This window comes from Peromyscus leucopus, chromosome 2 (assembly GCF_004664715.2).
Source record: "Peromyscus leucopus breed LL Stock chromosome 2, UCI_PerLeu_2.1, whole genome shotgun sequence".
Lineage (NCBI taxonomy): Eukaryota > Metazoa > Chordata > Mammalia > Rodentia > Cricetidae > Peromyscus > Peromyscus leucopus.
This window is the reverse complement of record NC_051064.1, coordinates 121,715,189-121,737,624: the sequence shown is the minus strand read 5'-3', so window position 1 is coordinate 121,737,624 and position 22,436 is coordinate 121,715,189. Positions and strand designations below refer to the sequence as shown.

At 52.8% G+C, this 22,436-nt stretch overlaps 1 protein-coding gene across 4 annotated transcripts in view; it reads right to left on the bottom strand.

Annotated features, from left to right (window-relative positions):
- Positions 1-22,436, bottom strand: part of Hivep3 (HIVEP zinc finger 3) — a 417,522-nt gene that overhangs the window by 91,110 nt on the left and 303,976 nt on the right. The window contains exon 1 of one of the 4 annotated variants that reach the window (XM_028886464.2): positions 7,304-7,366. The exons of the other annotated variants lie outside the window; for them this stretch is intronic. The gene's annotated coding sequence lies outside the window, so the exon portion shown is untranslated. Of the gene's footprint in view, positions 1-7,303; positions 7,367-22,436 lie in introns of those variants that run through there. 4 annotated transcript variants of the gene reach the window in all.

Here is a 22,436-nt window from a genome sequence, read left to right as displayed (position 1 = left end):
CTGGGCTTAGTGCTGCTGTTCCACACAGAGTGGCACGAGACAGATGTGAAGGCGGGGTCCCAGTCACCCTGCAGGGAGCAGTATCCCATGGGCAGTACATTCTGTCTTGAGGTCCGCTCTGCTTCTCACCATGACCTGGCCCTGAGCTCATCACTTCTCATCCACAGCTCAATTTCTGTGTCCACAGAGTAGCAATGATCTATCTGCCTCGCTGGAGGCCTGAGGGAAACAGTCAATGTAGACAGGCATTTACAGTTTCACAGTTCAATCCAGTGGCTGCTGGATTGGACTCACCAATGCTACTGTAATGGTTGTCAGTAAGGAGACTTCATGTCCTGTTTCTAAAGCAAGACAGGTCACAGTCTGAGCTGTCTTCTGGAGCTGCCCCAGGTCAGTTTTGTCTAAGATATTCCATATGTCTCTGTGTACTTCACAGAAAAGAGAAATGCCCCTGGAATTAGCCTGTTGGGTTTACGCTCCTGCAGGTCTATGCTCACATGCCATCCCATCTGCACAGTCTTCCCTGGCCTCCCTCATGAAAAGGCCTGGGAACACCCCGCCCCTGAGATCCTCCTTCATGCTTGCTGTGATTTGATGTGGGCCTCACCCCACTTGACCTGTTAAGTTACACCATCCCATGTTTGCTTGTTCCTGGTTGATAAGTTCTAGGAGAACACAGAGTGTCACCTGTGCCTAGGACAGCACCTGCCCCTACCTAGAAGTGCTGAGCAGACACAGGACCTCAGCTGATGGGTGTCTCAGTTTGAGTTGACGGCCCCCAGCCTCCAGACTGATCACCTGAACACAGGCTTCCCCTCCTCTAACTATCCTGTTTGAGTTCACATAAGAGACACACTGTTTTGGAACCTGGGACTTTTTGTAGTTTCTTTAAGAAAAACAAAAGGGCGCTGTAATTCTATGACATTACTGTCCTTCCCAGCCTCTGCTGTCCCAAGCAGCTCCGCCAATCAGAGACCACAGTGTCTTCCTCATCTAGGGCCTGTCTGCTGGCCTGACTCCTCAGTCCAGGCAGGAGTTGGGAGAACTCTCCATAGCCCATCCTCTCCTTCACTGGAGCCCCTCCCTAGAGCACATCAGCATCAAAACCCACCGACTGCTCAGGCAGAAGGAACCCTGAGGGGTTGCAGGGGGATGGGGGGGGCTGCAGATGAGGGCACTGAGCTTTGGAGAGGGAAGGGGGACACAAAGGGCATGCAGCAGCAGCTTCACAGCAAGTCCACTAACAGCCCAGGCTGCCCTGTTACAGCCTGGCCTCGACTTCTTCGTATGGACTCTTCCAGAAAAGGGTGCAGATGTGAGAAATGACTTGAGTGTTGGAAGGAATGGCTTTCAACAGTATAAGTTCCGTCTTCCATGTCTGGAAGGTTCCAAAGGCTTCCCATGAAATCTGCTCATGGCTTCACAGAGAAAATACCATGCCCCCGAGCCCCAGAGACCTTCCGGCTCCAAGATTCCTTACAAAGCAGCAATGATGTTGAACAGCAATAGAGTCTTCCAAGTTCACTTTTCATCAAAGGACAGGTGCGTATGCCCTTGAGCGCCAGTCTGACGGCCTGCACCTGACCGGCCTGGGGTACTTGAAGTTGGGTGGTGATGGATGAAGATCACCCCCCTAGAAGAGCAGCCAGCCTGCAGGGGCACAGGGCTCTGAGGCAGGCAGAATGCAAAGAGCCGTGGCTGGGAACCAGCACATTACACTGCCTCTTCATCCAGCCTTCCCAGTGCCCTGCAATAAGGGGTCCCAACCAGAGTTTACGTAAGCCAAAAGAAACAGCTCTTAAGAACAGCGGATCCCCCAGTGACAGAGCTAGTCTCAGTGTGTCACTCCTCCAGGTAGGTAAGCCCCCATTCTCCCTGTCCGACGCTATGGACAGTGCCGAGGAAGTAGAGTCCTGTCAGCGAAGTCACCTGTGAGATCCCTTTCTAGAGATGAGTAACTCGAGGCCTGGAGAGGAACACGAAAGGCATGGATTTCCTCAACTTGAGTTCCTAGAGAATACAGGCTTTCTCCTCGTCCTTAACTCAGATCTGAGCCCACAGAAGAACTCACCCCCCTCCCCCGCCCCTGTAAATACGTTCATGACTGGCAGAGGGAGGTGGGAGCGCCACGCACCGGGTGTTTACCTTGCTCCATTTTCTTGCCTCAGGGCCAGGAGACCAGAGCCTAAACTCAACATGGACCCCCCCCCCCCCCCCGACTCCCCTCACTCCCTGGGCCACTGATGGTCATCAAACAAGGGGAGTGGTGTGGGCTCCGACCCACTTTGGTCCTCAGCATGTAGCAGAGCCACGGGAGGACGAGGGTGAGGAAGACAAGCGAGCCGATGAGTCTTTCACCCAAAGCCTGGGATCCTGTCGTGATGTGTATCTTCCTCCCAAGGCTGCTGATTAGAGCAAGCCCTTGTGCGGCAGCCAACACACGAAGACTTCAGTTTCACGAGTGTCACTTATTAAGTTCTCACGACAGTGGGGATGTCCTGGTTTACGGTTTGGGTGCTTAGTGACATATCTAAGTGTGGTGGCGGGGTGGGGGTGTGACCTCTGGAATCCGCATGATGGTTGTGGTTGAACTTCACGGGCAACTTGACTGGATTTGGAATCACCTAGGAGACACATCTCTGTGTGTGTGGGTGTTTCCAGAGAGGATTAATTGAGGAGGGGAAGACCCACCCTGAATGTGGGTGGCACCACCCCCAGGCTGAGCCCCAGCCTGAATGAAAAGGAGAAAAGGAAATTGAGATGAACTCCAGCAGTCACCTCTCTCTGTGTGTCCTGATTCGCCTGGATGTGAGCGAGCTCCTGCCATCCCTTCCTTCTTCAAACTGCTTCTCCTGTGTATTTGGCATAGCAGTGATGACCTTGCCCTGCAGCTCAGGGTGAGTACTCCCTCCTAAAGAAGCAGAAGCTGAGGTTCAAGAGAGGGACAGGCACATGGTCAAGGTCCCCGGGGAGGATACAGGAGGTGTGTACCTGGGTCTGTACTACTCCCCAGCTCGTATGTGATCATGCCACTGCTGTGGGCCTGGGACAAGAGTGTTGGAGCCCCAGCTAGGGCTGAGTGGGGACGGGAAGCAGATAGAAAGTACATCTGGCCTCCTGGGCATCAGTGCTCTGGGCTTCTCTGCCTTGGTGGGGCATGCAGCACCAGGGCCAGCTCTGTGTTACCAGACACATCACCAGGGTCCCCAAACCAGACACAGGGGACGGAATTTGGGACACTGTAGTTAAAGACCCTTGGATGACAGCCATAGTCTCCTTAGTTAAATGATTACTCAGATCTTCTTCTCACATCTACACCCTCTTCTGGAAGATTCCAAATGCTTCTTATGAAATCTTCTCATAGATTCACAGAGATTATCACACCTCAGAGTTCCAGAGACCTTCCAACTTAGAGATTCTTAATAAAGCAACAGTAGTGTTGATCTCCACAAAGGCACAGGGGAGTCTCATTTTGATGAATCTCACCCAGTGTGATTTTGAAAGAACGTTGGGACCAAAGTCCTAGGTTTGAACCTTCTCTCTATGCTGAACTTGCTGAACAACTGTAGGCAAATCGATGCAACAGGGTGTGTATAAAAAGCCTACTACGTGCTGAGGAGATGGCTAAGTGGGCAAAGCCGCCAAGCCTGAGGACCCGAGTTTGATCCCCAGGACCTACATGGTGGGAGGAGGAAACTGACTCCTGCAAATTGTCCCCTGACCTCCACATGGACACGCATACACACAAGTAAATGTGTTTTAAAATGTGACTGGAAGTCCTGGGATAGGCAGACTGCAGCAGTCACAGAAAGATAGGGAAGTCACAGTCCTGCTTAACACTGACTTCCTTGCCTGGATGACAAGGACAAGCAGTCCAGAACTGGCTTTGCAGGTGAGGAAAGAGGCGCAGGCCCACGAGGTGGTCTGGGCGAGCCTGCAGCGGCAACAGCGTGTGGCAATGTCCGAGCTCTCCTCCCGAGCCCTCCCTCTTTGGCAGATCAGCCCACAGAGCGCAGGGGATAATAGGAGCGAGTGCTCTGCAGCCGATCAAGAGCCACACAGATGCATGACATCATGGTTATTAATAATGGAAGCAGCACAACCAATCCACCATCCATCCAGATGGACCACCTGAACTGCCTCTAATCGCCTGCACACAGATCGCAGGATTCTGCGGTGGGATGGCAGGGAAGCACCCCAGGAGGGCTACCCTCTTGGCTTGACTCGGGTGGGGTGGGACAGATAGAGGGCCAGTCCTCTGAGAGAGCAGAGGCAGCCTGGTCTCCAAGCACAGGACGCTGGCTGTTCAGAGCCTCGGTAAGGAAGCCAAGATGGTAATTAGGCCTTACACAGAACAGCAGGCTCCCCCAGAGGATCCTGGCCGGGAATCCATGAGCCGTGGTTAGCTGCCTGGGTCCTCTTGGTGTCCCTTAGCCTGGCCTCCTCTGGCTGCAGGGCCTTAACCTGTTGCTCCTCTGCCTCATGGTTTTCCCCATGCTGGTTTTCTTTACATGCTGCCTCATTTCCATTGCTTAGGGCCCAGGGCCAGTGTCACATCTGAGAATTCCAGAAGCCCCAAGTCTTACTTCTGTACTTTCTCGCTTCGGCTCCCAATGTCCCTCGGCTGCCTGTCTGTCTCCACGTGGGCACCAGAGCCGTGTAGCTTGATCTTGCCCTCTGGTACTCATCATCTTTCTTCCCACCAAAAGCAGGCTCCCGAGACAAAGGGAGTGAACCATTTTTACAGCTGGAATCTCTAGATGACTGCCTAGGATCCACCAAGCCCTGGGCAAACAGTGTCTCCCTTGGGATGCTGGTCTGGGTCGCAGCCATCCTTGCCGCCAGGGACACTCACGTTCTCCCTCTCTTCTGTGCCCATTCTGCTAAGTGGTGGGGTCCTTAGCACCTCAGTGTTTTGACAGTCAATTAAAACAAATAGGATAGCACTCCCCAGAGCTGTGATATCCCTTTCCATGTGACCAAATAGCAGCGAAACAATATGAGCAAATATGGCAGGAAATGGAAGAAAGTGGGAGATCCTGAGGACACCGGGCATTGGCTTAGCCCGGAGAGGGTTTCCCCCTCAATCAGGATGCATCTTGGGGAGCAGATGCAGGCATTCTGCCAATTCTGGGGACATGGGGACAAGGGAGTTTTCTGATGAGTGACTCTTGGCCACAGGCTGAGGCACAACAGGATGGAGATGTGTGTGTGTGTGTGTGTGTGTGTGTGTGTGTGTGTGTGTGTGTGTGCATAAGAGAGGACGTGGGTGCAGAAGTGGATGTGTGAGTGTGAACAAGTATACAGTGTGGAGTGTGTAGGAGTAAGTGTGAAGATGTGAGGATGAGTGGACAGGATGGTGTGTGTGTGTGTGTGTGTGTGTGTGTGTGTGAGAGAGAGAGAGAGAGAGAGAGAGAGAGAGAGAGAGAGAGAGAGAGAGAGAGAATCCACATCTACAGTGGGTCTATGTATAGAAGTGGGTATTTGAGTGTGAAACAGGCATGTGTGAGAAAGAGACTGTTCATCATGGAGTTCACTGTCACCCCAGCTTGTGCGACTGTTTGCACTTTACACCCTTTACAAATATTGCACAGTAGGTACTTGATCAACAGCTCATCCAATAATCAATCGTGTAAACCAATGTGTTTTCCCAGCGTGCTCTATAGGAGCCCACATAAAGCAGCAAGGATGGTTCCAGAAGAGAATTTCCTAACTTCAGCATGTGATTCAGTTACATGAGAGCACCGAATGGGACTCTGGGTCCTGGTCTCCAACCTCAGTTTTCTGACAGTTGATTAATGGTCTCTGGGAACTGCTCAATGGATTTGGCCACTGCTGGGTGATCTCAGGCCACTGTTTGGCTAGCCACTTGTGGCTGAGCTTCTGCCTGTCCTCCACCACAAAGGGCAGTTAGAACTCAGCTGACGGTATGGGCACCAATCAGCTCTATGAGAAGCCTGTGAAGCTGTTTCCCCCCAGAGCAAGCCTATGTAACTTGAAAAGAGCCCACAGCCAACACGAGAAAGGCTGGATTTGACAATGTTAAACAAGTTCTTGTATTGCAGGACTTTTCAGAGCCTTTAATTTGACAATATGGATTGTAATTGGCCAGATGGGTAATAAAGTGCTTGTAGAAACTGCCAGACTTACTTAAACAGGGAAACCTTTACTTGTAGAACAGACTTCAGAGCTAACGTTCCATGGAACACACTGGGAAATCTGCTAGCCAACACAAAGAACACTTGTTAATGCTTGCTTCTGTACAAATGATAGGGCAGAAATGGTGTTCTAGGTCACAGAGCAGAGTCGTGGCAAATGCCTGCCCACAAATCATTCAAACCACTGGAGCCAGCACGTGCACAGAACTTCACAGTTACAAAACAATGTAACTTGCAGGCCCTCAGTTCTCCCTGGGGGGCACTCACCCCCGTTTTCCAGATGATAAGAGCACAAATGAATGAAGTTCAGACCACTCTGATCTGCGTGAGCCACCGCAATGGACCGGTCACTTGAACTACTGACTACCTGCTCTCCTCTGTGGTCTTCATCAAACTGTCCACGAATAAATACATTCCATTTTATAGGCGAGCAATTGTGGTCACTATGCAAAGCCCCTGTAAGAACTCAAGGCTGATGCCACCGCACCTGCTCTGCAGCCACCACCGTCCTATCCCAAACCCAAGCACCCTGCTAATGCCAAAGTGGGTAGGGTTGGGTGCTCTCAGAAACGCCCATGGAGCAGGGCTCTGGAAACACCAGTCTGTGAGGCCTGAGAGCTCCTTGCCAATGGCAACACATTCCCTACCACTGCAGGTATGGACCCCCATGAACCACCACCACCCCTCCGAGCCAGGTGCCATTCTGCCGGGAGGAAGGAAGAACGAGAGCAAGGCTACTTTCACTCTAACAGTGAGCGCGCAATGAGCAAAGGCTGTGGGCTGACAGTCTGAAACTGATGAGGCCTCCAGCAGAAAACGTGGCCAGAGAGACCAAACACATCGAGCAGTTCCCAGAGGTGTGTGGACCCGCCGTGGGTCCCTGCCAAGAGGAGAGGATCCGCGCAGGACCCCGGAGGCTGCGCACCTGAGGGCGAATGGGGCTGCGCACCGCGGCGGTGTGCGGACGCGGGAACGCTCGTCACCCTAGGATGATGACAGAAGTAGCGTTGGGGAAAAGCGAGCGCAGAGCGCGTGCACCGGCGCAGAGCCCGGGCCGCTCGCACCCAAAGGATCGGGAAGCTGGGAACGTCGCGCCCACCCGCCGTGGCCACGATCCTGCGGGGCGCTGGGCGCTCGGTGCTTACCTGCGGCCGGCTGGGCTCGGCGCCTCGGGCTGGCTGCGCTGTGCTGCGCCGCGCCGGGCTAGCTGCGCTGGGCTGCGCCGGGCTGCGCGCCCGGCCTCCGGCGGCTCGGCAGCGCCCGCGCGCTCGGCTCCGCCCGGCTCGGCTCCGCCCGGCGGTGCCCTGGGCGCTCGCTGGCGGCCCACGCGGCGCGCGGGGTGGGCGCGGGGCGGGCGCGGCTCCGGGCCGCCCCGCGGCCGCTGGGAAGCTCCTTATTTGGGCAGTGATGTCAGGGGAAGTCGCAGGGGCCGGACCACCCACTTCTTTCCATTCTCTACCCAGAGTTTCCTGTTGCCAAGCCCGGGGACCCCACTGTCTGCCCGAGGCGAGCACAGCCCGGCCACCAGCTGCTCCGGGATACCCAGGCAGCCAGGGTCATGGAGTAGCCCGGCGCGGCGCGTGGCGGCCGAGGCAGGGGCTCTGCGGCTGGGGAATCCCCGGCTCCGGCGGCCGCTAGGAGGGTCTGTTAGGTTGCCTCCACTGTGACAGGCCGTGTCACTGCGGGCGCCGCCCCTCCCTCCGCGCCCGCCCTGGCTCCCGCGCTGTCATTTCCTCTCAGGCTCTCCAGAGAGGACAAGCAGGGAAGCCCCGGTGACCGCTGCCAGGGGCCCTGTCGCTGGGTGCCACGCCTTGGTCTCCCAGGGCCCGGAGGGCGCCCATCGCCTTCTCCGAAGTGAGCTCTGCCAGTAGTCTTCCTCCCAAGTGCTAGCCCTACCGGGAAGCCTGTGCAGTCCCAGGTGGGAATCAGCTTTAATGAGTGTTGGGAGCGGAGAACGGGGCCTCCCTGGACTCTGACCGGGTGAGGGCGAGAGTCACCCTGGAGGCTTCCCAATGGTCAGACCTTATCAGAAGCTTCTGTATCCCAGGACCAGACCTGCCTCTCTTTGGTCCTCCTTGGGAACGTATTTGAGGCAGTGTCCCCACCCCCACCTCTGGCCCTACCAGCCAGTGCAAAAACTGTGGCCTTGAGACTTCAGCACTGTCTGCAGTCTACAGGTGTCTGTGCTGCGGCTCAGACCCCACTGGTCTTGGGTGTGGGCTGCCCGGACTTGGCTGACTCCAGGCTTAGCTCGTCTGGCCCGGAACAGCCTCAGGAAGAGGTTATGAGGACTAGGAGCAGCCAGACTATAAAGAGGCCACACTGTCTGGATCATGCACATGTCTGGATTCACCACTGTCCAGCATGCTGACCAGGACTTGCTCAAAGGATCCTTAGAGGATCCAGGCCTTTTGCTGGCTCCAAATGCCATGATCTCAAATGCATCTGGGCCCAAGTCTTTGACCCTGAGCATTTGTGTGCCTTCCTGCAACAGCTCTGCCAGAGTCAGTGCTTTCCCACCAAAAGCAAGTGAGAGCAAACGGATCACTCCCAGACCACCACCCTTAACAGAGAGAGGAGGCCCCGCTGTCTAATGGGCACCATTCTCCCAGGAGCTGGAGGGGTGATGCCGTGGCTGCAGGGCTTGTATGAAGGGAAGGGCAGACGTGACGGAAGTTGGTCATAGGACCTGCTCACTCTCAACTGCCTGCTTACCGCCAGTTACCAAGCGGTCTAGGAGTTCTGTGGATGCCCATTCACTTACTCTCTCCCCATCTTCCAGCAGCCCAAGCTCAGCTCTGATGGGGCCATCTCCTTCCTTTAGGAAAGGCGATGTGTTCTGATGTGCATGCAGCTCCCCCCACAACTGCTGCATGCGCGCATGCACGTGCTTGCGCGCGCGCGCGCGCGCGCGCACGCGCACACACACACACACACACACACACACCACGCATCCCAGCCTCAGCTAGTTCCCACTGTGAACCAGATCTCACTCCTTGGGGCCTTTGCACAACTTCTATCCTCCTGCTGTCAAGCCCACTTCATTCGGATCCTTCCCTGGGCCAGGTGTTACAGGACAGATCCCTGACCCACCCCACCCCTGCCCTGTTCTCACTGTCCTGGTAGAAGTAACTTTAGGCAGAGAAATGAACAGTTGCTCCTGGCCCAGGCTGAGCGACACCCTCTCTTTCGAGAGGTGGCTCTGCCCTACCTCTGCGAAGGGCCCTCACGCTGCCACAGGTAACTCAGTGGCTCCTGCTTCTACAGATACACCTGCATCTGTTACCCCAACTGCGGTCAGCTGTGATGGATGCCCCCTGAAGCTCCTCCATCTTGATTAGTCTGTCCTCCTAAGTCTGAGTTTACTGATATTGTCAAGTAAATGAAGGATCCTTGCGTGTGTGTGTGTGTGTGTGTGTGTGTGTGTGTGTGTGTGTGTGTGTACTGATTACAGAAAGAACAGAACGGTTGCACACAGAATCATCACAGAGGTTCTGGTTCTGGCTCTGCATCTGCACTGGAAGGCAGGGAGGGGTGGGGGTGCCAACAGGGCCACACCGGATGCTTGGGAGACAAAGCCGCACTGCTGTGGAGCGGCTGCCCTGAGGTTCTTGCCAGATGCTCCTTGGTGCTGCTGACCCTCCAGTACCCTAGGATTTGTCTCCCTGCTGCTCTCCCTTGACCAACTTCTCTGCAGCTTCTGTCAGGTGAAGACTCCTTCACAACAGCTCCAAAGTGAAGAGTCCTGAACTGCACATGCTGAGCAGGAAGGGAAGAGATGAAGGAGCTTGTCTTCAACAGACAACTATGGCTATACTTGATCCCTTGACCCTCTGAGCTACACAGGTCCTTGCAGCAGTAGCCAGGATGGTCATCCAGGGAGCCCTCTCCTGCTCCTCCCACAGCCAATGCTACTTGACACTCAGTCCTATCCCAGGTATCGTTTCTCACTGGAGTGTAGTGGGTAGCCATTCCAACTTGGTTCTGGAAGTTCCAACCCCCATTGAGACTCTGGCAACTGTCATGCCTACGAGGCGGGGCGAGGGGAGGCGCCTGGGGACCCGAGAGCTGGATGGGCCAGCGCTCGCTCTGGGCGCTCGGTGCCGGGACGCTGACCAGTGCAGATTGACTGTGTAGAGCTCCGGAGAACACCGTTGGACTGCATTACACCTTCCCCAGACCCTGCGACCTACCCATTACTTAATTTGTGAGTTTCGCCATTAAATAAATATCCTTTTAACTACGTGGAGTGGCCAAAATAATTTCTCCAATACTGGAGACCAGAAGGTCTTTAGGACTCTGGCCTCCATGCCCAGGGTCATAGTCTGATGACAGGTGGCCTTGACACAAGGGGCCTTCGTCTGCCTCTTGTCTGTGATTTGCCCGCCCCCAAACCCTAGGGCCTGTACAGAACACGACTCAGTAAGCAGGTGGTGCCAGGTGCCGTTTCCTTACTCTGGGTCCAGCCCCTGCCTACAGCAGTGCCAGGTCTTGAGAAAGTCCCAGTGCTTGCCCCCAGGGGCCTTCCCACATTCTTTCATTCCTGAGATGTGAATCAGGTGCTTTGCTGGGAACATGTGACATGCTTGGTGTCCAGACAGCTCCATCCCAGGATGGAGACTGATAGACAAACAGATACCCCAGATTCCCTTTCGAGATGCCCCTGCTTGCCAAACTGAAAGTGAGGAAAAGGAAGATAAACACCATGGGAAGGGGGCCACATTCCTTCTAGGGCTACAATTCAAGAAGATGGCAGTCCAGGCGTTCCCGGCTAGAATGTCAAATGCTCGTTTCCATGGAAATGACACACACACACACACACACACACACACACACACACACACACACACCTGCTCCAAAGTCAGCATCACAACACGGAGACTTCAGAGGCCTGGAGCCCAGGCCGGGGCTGGCATCTGAGATGCCATCTAGAATGCCATCTCCATGTGTAGTGTCCTTTGCAGCTCCTAACAACCGAATAGGCAGGCTTTGGGAATACTTTGTGGTTCCTAAGGAGTGGGGTCTGCCACAGAATTCTAGGGAACATTTTCAAGGTAGGGGTGAGCAGCTGCTCTGAGGGCCCCTGACTTATTTTTATTTAGGTCTTATGTCTACCCCACCTCCCTTCCCCTATGGCTATCATTTTCAAGACTCAGATGCTCTGTGTTATTTTTCTACTCGTGGTGCGTGCGTGTGTGTGTGTGTGTGTGTGTGTGTGTGTGTGTGTGTGTGTGTGTGTGTGTTTCTCTCCTCTCTCCTGGGGAAAGAGCTAGAGGTCTCAACACCTCTTAAGGTCCCTTTAGATTCACTTCCAGCCTTTCCTCTGACAGAGCACTGTGTATCAGCTCCCTGGATCAGTCCTTAATCTGTAGTTGTGGAAGACAGCACAGGCCTCAAGGCCATGTGGACCTGGGTTCCTGGGGATGTCACTGATCTTGATTACCTCATCCTGAAAGGCTTTTGTGACATGTTAACAAGACTGTGTGTTGGGTCTTTGAAAGAAAGAACCCAGTAGTATCTAGGAGGGGGCTAAGTAAATAGTGTTAATCACTGCTTGTTCAAACACTGGGATCTAGAATCCACATACCCCGTCCCATTGTGCTTCTATTTATGAATAGGGGTCTATCATGGCAAATTGGAAACCAGGATCTCTTGTCCATCTTTGCCGCCCTACTTCAGGCCACCAAGCACAGTAGGTCCCTCCTCAGCACTCCACCCAGTCTGTTTTTTCTTCTTCTCTTTTCTGAGGCTGAGTCTCTAGGAAGCCCTGGCTGGCCTGGAACTTGCCTATGTAGACCAAGTTGGCTTCAAACTGATAGAGATCCCCCTGCTTCTGCCTCTGCCTCCCAAGTGTGAGTAAAGGGGAATAAGTCCACCATAGCAAGTCCAGCTAGCTCTTCCAAATCCCTCTGAACATGGGGGGCACTCTCAGACAAAATCAAGTGAGACCTTGTCTAACTAAAACACCCTATCTCCTGGTGCCTTCAATAACTGAACCCTTGCCTGTCTAAGCCACCCTATCTTGGTATCGTCCTTGTCCATGCTACCCTCTTACCTCATAGAACCCTTTATATTTCTGAGTCTGCTGAATGCACTTTGCATGTGCAGCCCTTGTATTGGCTCCCCACCTACGTCTGCAGAGTTGGCTACTCAGCATCAAGGGATCCCCAGTCCCCCAGGCGGCCCTGGCTGTGTCTAGCACAGTGCTGGCCTGTTCCTCCTCTGTGGTCTTTTCTTCATGGACTAGATGCCACATTAGATCCTGTACATCTCTACCCATGTGCATCTCAGCTCCAGGAACATCACAGACATGCAGAGACTGCTGGCTGTCACACTGTGCCCCTGCAGCCGTCCTGTCCAGCAAACAACCACCACAAGAGGCCATTTAGCCTCCACCCCGTGATTTTCCCAAATGACAGAAGGATCATTTCCATTTTTGGCTGACACTTGGGCCTAGCCTTAGCTCTGGCTTCTCACCCATATTTCTGAAGGGGACTCCCACAGGGCTCACCCTCCCTACCATGGGGCCCCAGGTGGGGAAGGCAGGGCCTTTGCTTCCAGGAAATCAGATTAGTCAAGCCACACTCCCCTGGCAGCTCAGAGAACAGGCTTTCCCCAGCCAAGGGACTGGCTGGATCGTCAATGACAAATGTTCCTCTACCCATGGCCTCCTGCTCAGCAGCAGATTGGGACCTGGATTCACTCAGACTCGGGCACAGGTCCTACTCCGACCCTTACCACTCACTACGTGGTTCCCAAGACTGAGCTTAGTTTCTTCAGATATAAAATGACATCTTGGGACATGGTTCTTAGGACTAGGTGAGAGCTAATGGAATCTAAGGTCAAAATGTATCTTAAGTACCAAGAATTGAAGATTGCATGTAAAACATGCTCATTAAAGGAAGTCCCCCCCTCCCCTCCAGCTCCGGAGACACTGATGACCAGGACTCTGTCTTTATGGCTCATAGTTAGGGAAGGGAGAGTATGAGGATTATAGCACACAAAGAAATACTCACACAAGGTAAACTGTAACAGGTGTGTGGGGGTCTGCGAGAAGCAAAAAGAAGGGAGTTCTGTGATGGTGCTTGGGTGACCTTCATCCCACTGTGATAGACATGGCTTCTGTGACCGGCTTAAGGGTCAGGGGTACACAGGAAGCAAGCCCAAGGAGAGACAAATCCTGCTCCCCTGACGGGTACCAGCCAGTTATAGAAAGGCCTTGTACTACGGAAAATAACTATGACAACAGAAGGAAGAGAAGGAGAGGGGAGAATGGAGGGGGTGGGGTTGGTTCCCAGGCTACTTTCAGGAGTCCCGTCCAATAACAACAACAAAGGGCTGTATGTGTTCGGCTCCACCCTACTGAAACCTTTGTGCTCTTGAGACAGGAGGGATATCTCCAGTCTTCCATCCTTCAGCCTCAGGGTCTTCCCAGAGGAGAGCCGTCCTTCTCTAAGAAAGGCCTGGAACAGGCGAGACAGCTCACAGGACTCTAAACACCATGGGACGTTTTCGAACACGGCTTTGCATGTGCTCCTTCTTCCCCTTGGACCGCTCTTCCTTGTGGTTCTGTCCCCCTGCACCCTCCCTTGCCGCCACTCTATCAACCCGACTTGACATTTAGGGGACACAAACCACTCTCCTTTGTGCGCTCTGTTTTCTTCTGTTTTTGAAGACTGTTTTTGAAGCTTCCTCCATCAAAATACTGCTTCTACTAAAGTATTTCTGCCTAAGGCCCTCACTGGATTGTGTGAGTTCCAAGGGGCGATGCTTGGTGCCTAGTGGATGCTCAATACATAAGGAGCCTGGAAGGTTCTCTTCTGGTACTTCCCATGGCAGAATGGGAAATAGTGGCAGATGCTGCCACTCGGCCTCCATCAGTCCCCAGGGACTCCTGCCCCCCCTCCACACACACACACAATAAGCTACTACACATGAAAACAAACTCCCAGAGCAAGCTTCCCCCACCTAGCTGGTAATTTCCTGCAACTAGGTTCTCAGGTATTGACCCCCTTGAATTCTGATCAGAAGGATGAGGTTCCCACAGGCACCCTGGCGTGCACCTGACTGCATGTCTGTGAGAAAGGGTTGAGATCTTAGGAGGGAAGGTAGCATGTGAGCAAAGGTGTAAAGATAAGATGGATATTAACAGGGCTTGGGGTGGGAGTGCACAAATATACCATGTCTTCTCTCTCGTGAAGAAAATGTATCTATTTATGTTACATATACATATAAACATGAAAACGGAAGGGGGCTTTTTGTGAGGAGGAAAGAGACTACTGGAGGGGGCAGGAGGACCAAAAGAGGTGATGGGCAAGTGTGCTTTAAGTATGATGGGATTTATGTATGAAATGCTATAGTTATACACTAAAGGTTTCATACTTAAAAGTGCAGTGAGGGCAGAGAAGAGGGAGGGAGGGTTAATTTTGTGCTAGTTAGCTGGCACTGGATTGTGGTGACCAAGCTCTGGGTGTCCCTGTAAGGGACACACCCTGGGTGAAATTAATCTGTGACTCAGTAGACTGAGTCAAGCATATGTCCCCGAAGTGAGTGAGTAGCATCCAGCCAACTAGGACACATGTAGGACACAGAGGCTGAGGAAGATGTGACCCTCTGGCTGGCCTGTGGAGCTGGGAGCTGGTCTTCCTAGGCTTTGGGCTCAGGAAGAAATACTGGTTCTTCTCTTGGCTTTCAGATAGAAACTGACCCCAGCAAATCTTGGGACTCATTGGCCCCCATAACCATGAGAACCAGTTCCTTACAACACACACACACACACACACACACACACACACACACACACACACACACACACATTTCTCTAGAGATCACTGCTCAGGCAGATGCTGAGGACTCAATTCTCCTACTGTTCCCTGCAGGTGAGTGAGCATTCCCAACCTCCTGATGTTCAGAAATGGCCCCATTCACCTGGCAGTGAGTCTCTGGCAAAGAAACACATGCAGCAAGGCTTCAATATGGTGCTAGGGAACCAGCACACACCTCAAACTTATTTGGACAACCTTTCATAGATTTGGGCACAATCACACCCATACCCTCATGCCATCCTCAAGGCCCTGGTTTCCAGATGATCCACAGAGGCCCACAGGTGACTTGGGGATAGCCCCAGCAGATGGACCTGCCTCAAAGGCATGCCCTCTTCAGGGGCCATGATTAGGATTTAGTAAAGACAAGCACATGCCCTGTGCTTGGATGCTGCTGCCTCCCCTGAATACATGTATTCCGTAGCAATGCTCAGCCGATACAGGCCAAGCCCTGTTCTAGTGAACATCAGAGGGGACATGGACAAAAGCCTGCCTCCACAGAGCTTCCACTTCACAGGAAATGCAGACAGAAATCAAGAGACAGAACAAACATAGTCCAGTAAACACGGCAGCAGAGCTGTGTGCTGTGGCAGAGGAAAAAGAGAACAGTGACCAGGAGGAACATGTGGGGCATGGGGCACACACTTAAGAATGGTTAGCATAAGCCCCCCAGAGCAGATGATGTTGGAGGCCTGACCTGGAATCATGTGGTACAGGGAAGGCCTTCATCGACAGAAGGAACTGTAGGTACAAGAGCCCTGAGGCTCAATGTGTCAGATACTTTAGACAGGGTCTTGTGGGCCACTGTGAGAACTGCAGGTTTGGAAGAAATAAATGAGGTTCCTAAACCAGGTTCCCCTCACCCCAGTTTTAAGGGTGTCATGTATCCCAGGCTAACTAAGGGTGTTCTTGAACTCCTGATCCTTCCGTCTCCACCTTCCCAGCAAGAGATTGCAGGCATGCAGCGCCATGCCTAGTTCCCCAAAGTAGGTTTCAAAGAAATCCACCGATGTCCAAGAACACAGCCTAGCTAGGGCAGGCTGTGAGAGTCAAGGGGCACCTGAGGAGCCAGAGAGCTGACTACTGAATAAAGGTCTTGGAGCACAGGTATGAGGAGCTGAGTTCAGATCCGTGAACACCCAGGAAATCAGGGGCAGTAGTTGGAGTTTGTGGCTTCAGTGCTCTGATGGTGAGATGGGGGGTAGAAATGGGAGAGTCCCCGGGACTCACAGGCTGCAACAAAGAGAGCCTTTGTCAGGCAAGATGGAGGGCAAGGACTGAAACCCCAGGTTGTCCTCTGACTTCCACATGTGTCATAAACACACACACACACACACACACACAGAGAGAGAGAGAGAGAGAGAGAGAGAGAGAGAGAGAGAGAGAGAGAGAGAGAGAGAGAGAGAGAGAGAGACTCCACGACAAGATAGTATGGGGCTATTTGTTTAAACTCCTAAGGAAGCTTTCTTTCAAAGCTAAAAGTCAGAGAGGAGCCCCCTTGAGGCTTTGAGGCTTGAGGCAGTTCCCCCTGGGAAGGGAATCTGAGTCCACAGGTCAAGGCCAGAAAAGCACCACAAGGAGTCTGCAGACTGCTGGCTCTGCTCGCCGCCGTCACTGTTGCTGCTCAGCCTCAACAGGATGCAGGGGCTCCACGTCTTCTCTGCTATATACTGACAGCTGCGAGGAGCAGATCCGCTCCGAAGCCTCCACGAAGCCGCAGTCAGCAGCCTAATTTTAGATTGAGCATCTGCTCTTCCGTCCCAGAGGCCGCTCTGTCTGGGATTTGCTCCTTCTGGAACTGGCAGAGACACAAATCCCGTTCTGTGGATACAGACACTGGTGGTGTCCAGATCAGAGCTGGCCCGCAGGCCCCTGCAGTGGGGAATCCCAGAAGCCACGCCATCTCCGGACATTCCACCTCTCTCTCATCTTACACCAATGGCCAGAGTCTTGTGGGCACGATCTTCAAATTCCACCCTGACTTCTCAGAAAGCTGGCAGGTCACGTGGGGACCTGCCTCAAACAGAGCAAGGCTCCCCGGACAGCAGTGATATCTATCTGAATCCACACTGCCAGCTCCCAGAACAGGACCTGAAACATGCTTCCCTGACATACACAGTTCAGTAAGACACAAACTGAGGAAGTGGAAGGAAAGGCCAATGTCTACTGATTTTCTCAGAGGAAGGGACCTGAGGTTGGGTTTTGAAGATGGGTGGGTATCTATCAGGTAGGTGGGTATCAGGTAGGTGGGTATCTATTAGGTATGGGTGTGTCTATCATGTAGATGGGTGTCTATCAGGTTGGTGGGTGTCTATCAGGTTGGTGGGTGTCTATCAGGTTGGTGGGTGTCTATCAGGTTTGTGGGTGTCTATCAGGTAGATGGGTGTCTATCAGGTAGGTAGGTGTCTATCAGGCAGGTGGGTATCTATTAGGTATGTGTGTGTCTATCAGGTTGGTGGTTGTCTATCATGTAGGTTAGTGTCTGTCAGGTAGGTAGGTGTCTGTCAGGTTGGTGGGTGTCTATCAGGTAGGTAGGTGTCTATCAGGTAGATGGGTGTCTATCAGGTAGTGGATGTCTATCAGAGGAGAAGTTGAGAGATGCCAGAAAAACAGATAAGGCTCGAGGGTACTGAATGTTGGAGACTGTCACCAAGAGAGCAGGGAGAAGAGAGAGGGAGACTGGGGAGTGGCAGGCAAAGTGCTTTTAGGTTGGGCCAGGCCACAACACTAGGCTAAAGAGTGAGCTTTGCCTAAAGGAGGGGACTCTGAGAGAAACTCAGAGTGTATGTTTTGACAGACTGTCTTCCCATTTGGACAGCCACCTTCCTCTGTGATCTGTCAGGCCCTTCCCCATCTCCTTGGTACATATCGTGGGGGAGGGGCTTCCCAGTGCAAGGGGGTGCTGGGAAGCTCATTCTATGCCCCAACCCCCTCCCGAGTGCTAACGCTTCCTACCTTCCATTGCCTTGTGTCCCTTGTGCAGGGGTCATTGTCACCTCTTGGCCCCCGGTTCCTGCAGTAGCAATGCTACCTGTTGCTCTAGGCCCAGCTTGACTACACTGTGATGCTTGCTGTCTTAGGATTCTTGAAGAATGACCCATGGCCCATCAGGCTTCCACCTACCCTAGCACTGCCCCAGAGGCACACATGGCCCCACGTGTGGGGAAACCCCCACTGACCACTCTAACTCACCTCAAGTCCCATCACCCTTTATGGGCAGAAGAGCTGAGAACTTAGCTTAGGGCTGTCCACAGAGCTAGGAAGGAGCCAGGACCCCGTAAGATCCGATCTGTCTATATACCCTTCTCCTACATGGCTCCTTAACTCTGTGCCCTGAGGACAAAGCCTGAGCATCTAGGGCCCAGAGTGGACTGGCCAAGGCAGTCATCTGGCCTGTTGGGCGGGACAGCAGAGGCACCAGGAAGAGGAGACCCACCCAGGGGATCCTGCTTCTCTCTCCTTGAGATGGAATGAGTTAAAAGCTTATGTAAAGAGATTTGCAAATAGATCTTACAAAACAACATTTGGATGATTTAAGTGTTAAGGAATCAGAACCATATGGATTAAATGTTATGTATGGTTTTAAAAATTAGAAGGAAATGTACTGGGAACACACATACATATAAAATATGTAAGGACGGACCACATTTTTAGCTTTGTGGACATGGAGTTATTTGAAAAATACAAGCCAGCCCTCATCTGGCTTCTCCCAGGTTAGCCCTCCAGGGACCTCTCCCTCCTCACTCAGTGGGGCTCAGTCCCCTTCCTGGGACCGACCTGGGAAAGAGACTTCTGAGAACGGTAGAAAGATGCTGTAACCACAGGACAGTTGGAGATAAACAGCTGGCTGAGGAGCAGCTGGGAGATCCCAGAGACCAGATGGGTGGTCTCAGGTGTAAGGGGACAGTGAGAGAATATGTTTCCCAGGAGGCCTTCCTCTCTTGGGTCCTTCCAAGAGAAGATAGCAGCTGTCTGCCAGGAGCAGGCGCTTTCCAGGCCAGCATTTCCCATTCACCAGTGCTTCCGACTGACTTCATTCACTTGTGCCAGTGACCCTGGGAGGAGGCGTGGACATCCACACCGTACAAGAGGGAGGGTGAAGGCCGGACTCTGCTTATCCCACAGGCAACCAGCCCCACTACAGCCTGGAGCTCCTGATCATCTGTGTTTTTCTTCATACCATCCCTCACTAGAAGCAAATGAGACCTGAGACCAAGACTAACTCCTTTTATTCTAGGTAATTACATACACACATGTGCATGCGTGACTGGCTGGCCAGGGAGTCCTCAGGATCTGCCCGCCTCCACTTCCCACCACTCCAGTTCTGGGGGCACGTCTATGCTCAGATACCTCCAGTTTTTCCATGGATATGGGGGATCTGAACTTGGGTCCTCATGCTTGTGTGGCTGTACTTCACTGACCAAACTCTCCCTAGCCAAGGCCAAAAAAAAAAAAAAATTAGTGCTGGCTCCTCACTGTTAAGGTTTATCTGACTGGGTACTGAAGACTCCCTGTGCATGAACACATAAAATCTAGTGTGGGTCTAAATTGCACAGGGCACTGGGTGGAGTGGGAGGCACATGCTGAGTCAAACCAGACCAGCAGACATGTCCTGATTGTGGTGGGCACAAGAGAGGCTGAGAACCCAAAGCCATGGTGTGAAGGTCTCTGTGTTAGGTGTTGGGAGTGGGATCTCCCACAGCCCCACCCATCCCTGTGCCAGCTGTGGGCTTGTCCTTCTCTAGGGCAGGAAGCACGATCCTGTGAGACTGAATTCCCCACTCAGTCCCTCAGACACTAGGGCCAGTCCCTAGGTCAGCTACCTGTGATCAACCCTCCCTAGAGTAACCAAGCTGGGCGGCTTTGTCAAGTCTGGCCTGATACCAGGAAAACTGGCATGGTACCTATGTCCTCCAGGGCCAGGCCCCATGACCAGGTCTGAGTCTGATGCTTCCTTGATGCTCATAAACTAACTGATGGATGAACAGCAAGGGGGACAGAGGAGGTGTCATTTTTTCCACTCCTTGCTCATGCCATTGTGAATGGATGCCTGGGAAGGCCTATGTCCAGTGGTTTATTCTGGGAGCCTACACTCTGTTCATGGAGACTCAACATGTATGGCCCGTGTAGAGTCCTTAGTGTGCCAGGCTAAGCCTGGCATGTTTCAAGGACACAGAATTTTCAGGGCAGGCAACAGGGTGCAGGAATGGGAACAGAAGACAACAGACACACCCGCTCACCTGCTGTGCTTCGGGGCCTCTCAGCAGGCAGCTTTACCCAGTCTCCCCCAGGCCCACCTGGTGCGGGGCATCAGGGCAGTTGCTTTTTTCTGCCCACAGCCCTTGCCCTGATCAAACATGTTGGGAAAACACTGTGGGTCTCAGTGTTCTCAGGGGTCCCCAAAATACCACAAAGCAGGAAGACAGCTGGGGGGCAGGGCAGGGGACAGCTGCCACTAGAATAGCGTGAGGATGCTCACCCTACCCCCCTGTGCTCTGCACCCCATTTTCACATAGAATTCTCACAACATTGGCATGAGAAGCCAGAAGCCCCTCTGTCTCCCAAATGTCCTTCCCTCCAAGATTTACCCCATGCCTACCCCAAGCGTAAATCCCCTCAGTGGCTTCCTTTCCTCCTTTCCTCGTCTGTTGAGACAAAGGCCAAGTTCTGGCACATACTCCCCAAGACTTGCTTCACTGACACTCTCCCCTCCTTGCCCATCACTCCAGCTGAGGCAGAAAGGTTACTTTGCTTGAGGGTCTTTCCAACATGCTCTGCCTAGACATCCCTTCCTTATGAGACTGACTCTTCCCAGCCACTCCATGTCCCCTTGCATGTCACCTCCTCAGGGAAGCCCTCCTTGATCTCAGGCTACACCAGGTCCTTGCTACCCACTCTGTAGGACTGTGTCTTTTTTCTTACCTTTGGAACTCATGTTTGCTTGTGACTTTCCTGTCTGGGGTCTAAGTACCCTCACTGAAGTAGGAGCTCCATTAGAAAGGTGACACATATGCTCCGCTTACCACAGAAGCCCTGGGAGCTGCTGCCGTGGCTGCTACACCATATGAGGTTTCTTCCACCATCACCCCCCCCTTAATGTCAAGCTCAGGGGTCAGAGACCCAATCAGATTAAAGTGGCATGATGGTCCCTCAGAGTCTGCTGACCTTTGGAAGGCAAGGAGAGTGTGTCACTTATATCCTGGCACAGGACGGCTTATAACGCAGCCTTCAGCAGCAGCAGCTCAGAGGAGGCCACCATGATGGGGTGGCAGGCATAAAAGTGGGGTGCAGAGGAAGACTTGGAGTTCTGCAGGTGACAGTAGTCTCCCGCTCTGTCCATGCAGCCTGGTTCAGGCACAGCTACTATCACAGAGCTGGAGAACCATCAGGCCTTAGAGCCCAGGAACAGCTAGGGAGCTGCCAGTACAGAGGTGACCTACCCCTCCCTCCCACCCTGACAGCTCAATGCACAGGTTTTGCTTATAGACCCAAGAAGGGCCTGGGTGAGATGGGATATGGCTGGGAGATGAAGGAGAGCGGGAGCCTCCATGCTGGCCTTGGGCTTCGCAGGAATTAATCAGGAATCTCTTCTAGTTTTGATTCTGTTTTACTGTGACAAATACCCCCAACAAAAAGCAACTTCTGGAAGAAAGAGTTTATTTGGCTTACAGTCCTAGGTTATAGTCTACCATATGAGGAAGTAAAGACAGGAATTCAAAGAATCACACCCATAGTCAAGAGCAGAGAGGGAATAAATGCATGAGCCCTGACCTGCTTGCTCTCAGCTAGCTTTCTCCTTTCTTACATTGCCCAGAACTCCCTGCCTAGGGAATGGCACCACCCACATTAGGCTGGGTCTTCCTTCCAATTCACAATTAAGGCAATCACCCACAAACATACCAATCTCATCTAATAATTCCTCGTTAAGATTGTCTTCCCAGGTCATTCTAGGTCAGCAGTTCTCAACCTGAGGGTCACAACCCCTTTGGGGGTGGAATGACTCTTTCACAGGGGTCACATATTAGATAGACTGCATATCAGATATTTACATTATGATTCATAACAGTAGCAAAATTACAGTTATGAAGTAGCAATGAAATAATGTTATGGTTTGGAGTCACCACAGCATGAGGAACTGTATTGAAGGGCCACAGCATTAGGAAAGTTGAGAACCAGTTTTAGGTTGCATCAAGTTGACAGTTAAAACTAGCCAGTGCAGAAAGCATGTCAGCAGGTCAGCAGGTCAGCATCTCATCGTGCTCTGAGCCAGCCATAGTTTCCTTATCTGTCAGAAGGAAGGGATGAGTCGATACAGACGGTGTTCTACATCCTCACACCACACTTCACCCACTCAGCGCTGTCCTCCAGCCCCGGGTGGCAGATGGCCCCATATTACCCCTGTCCAGCCCTCTCATTTTCTTCTAGCCAGGACAACTTGGAAACCCATCCTCTTACT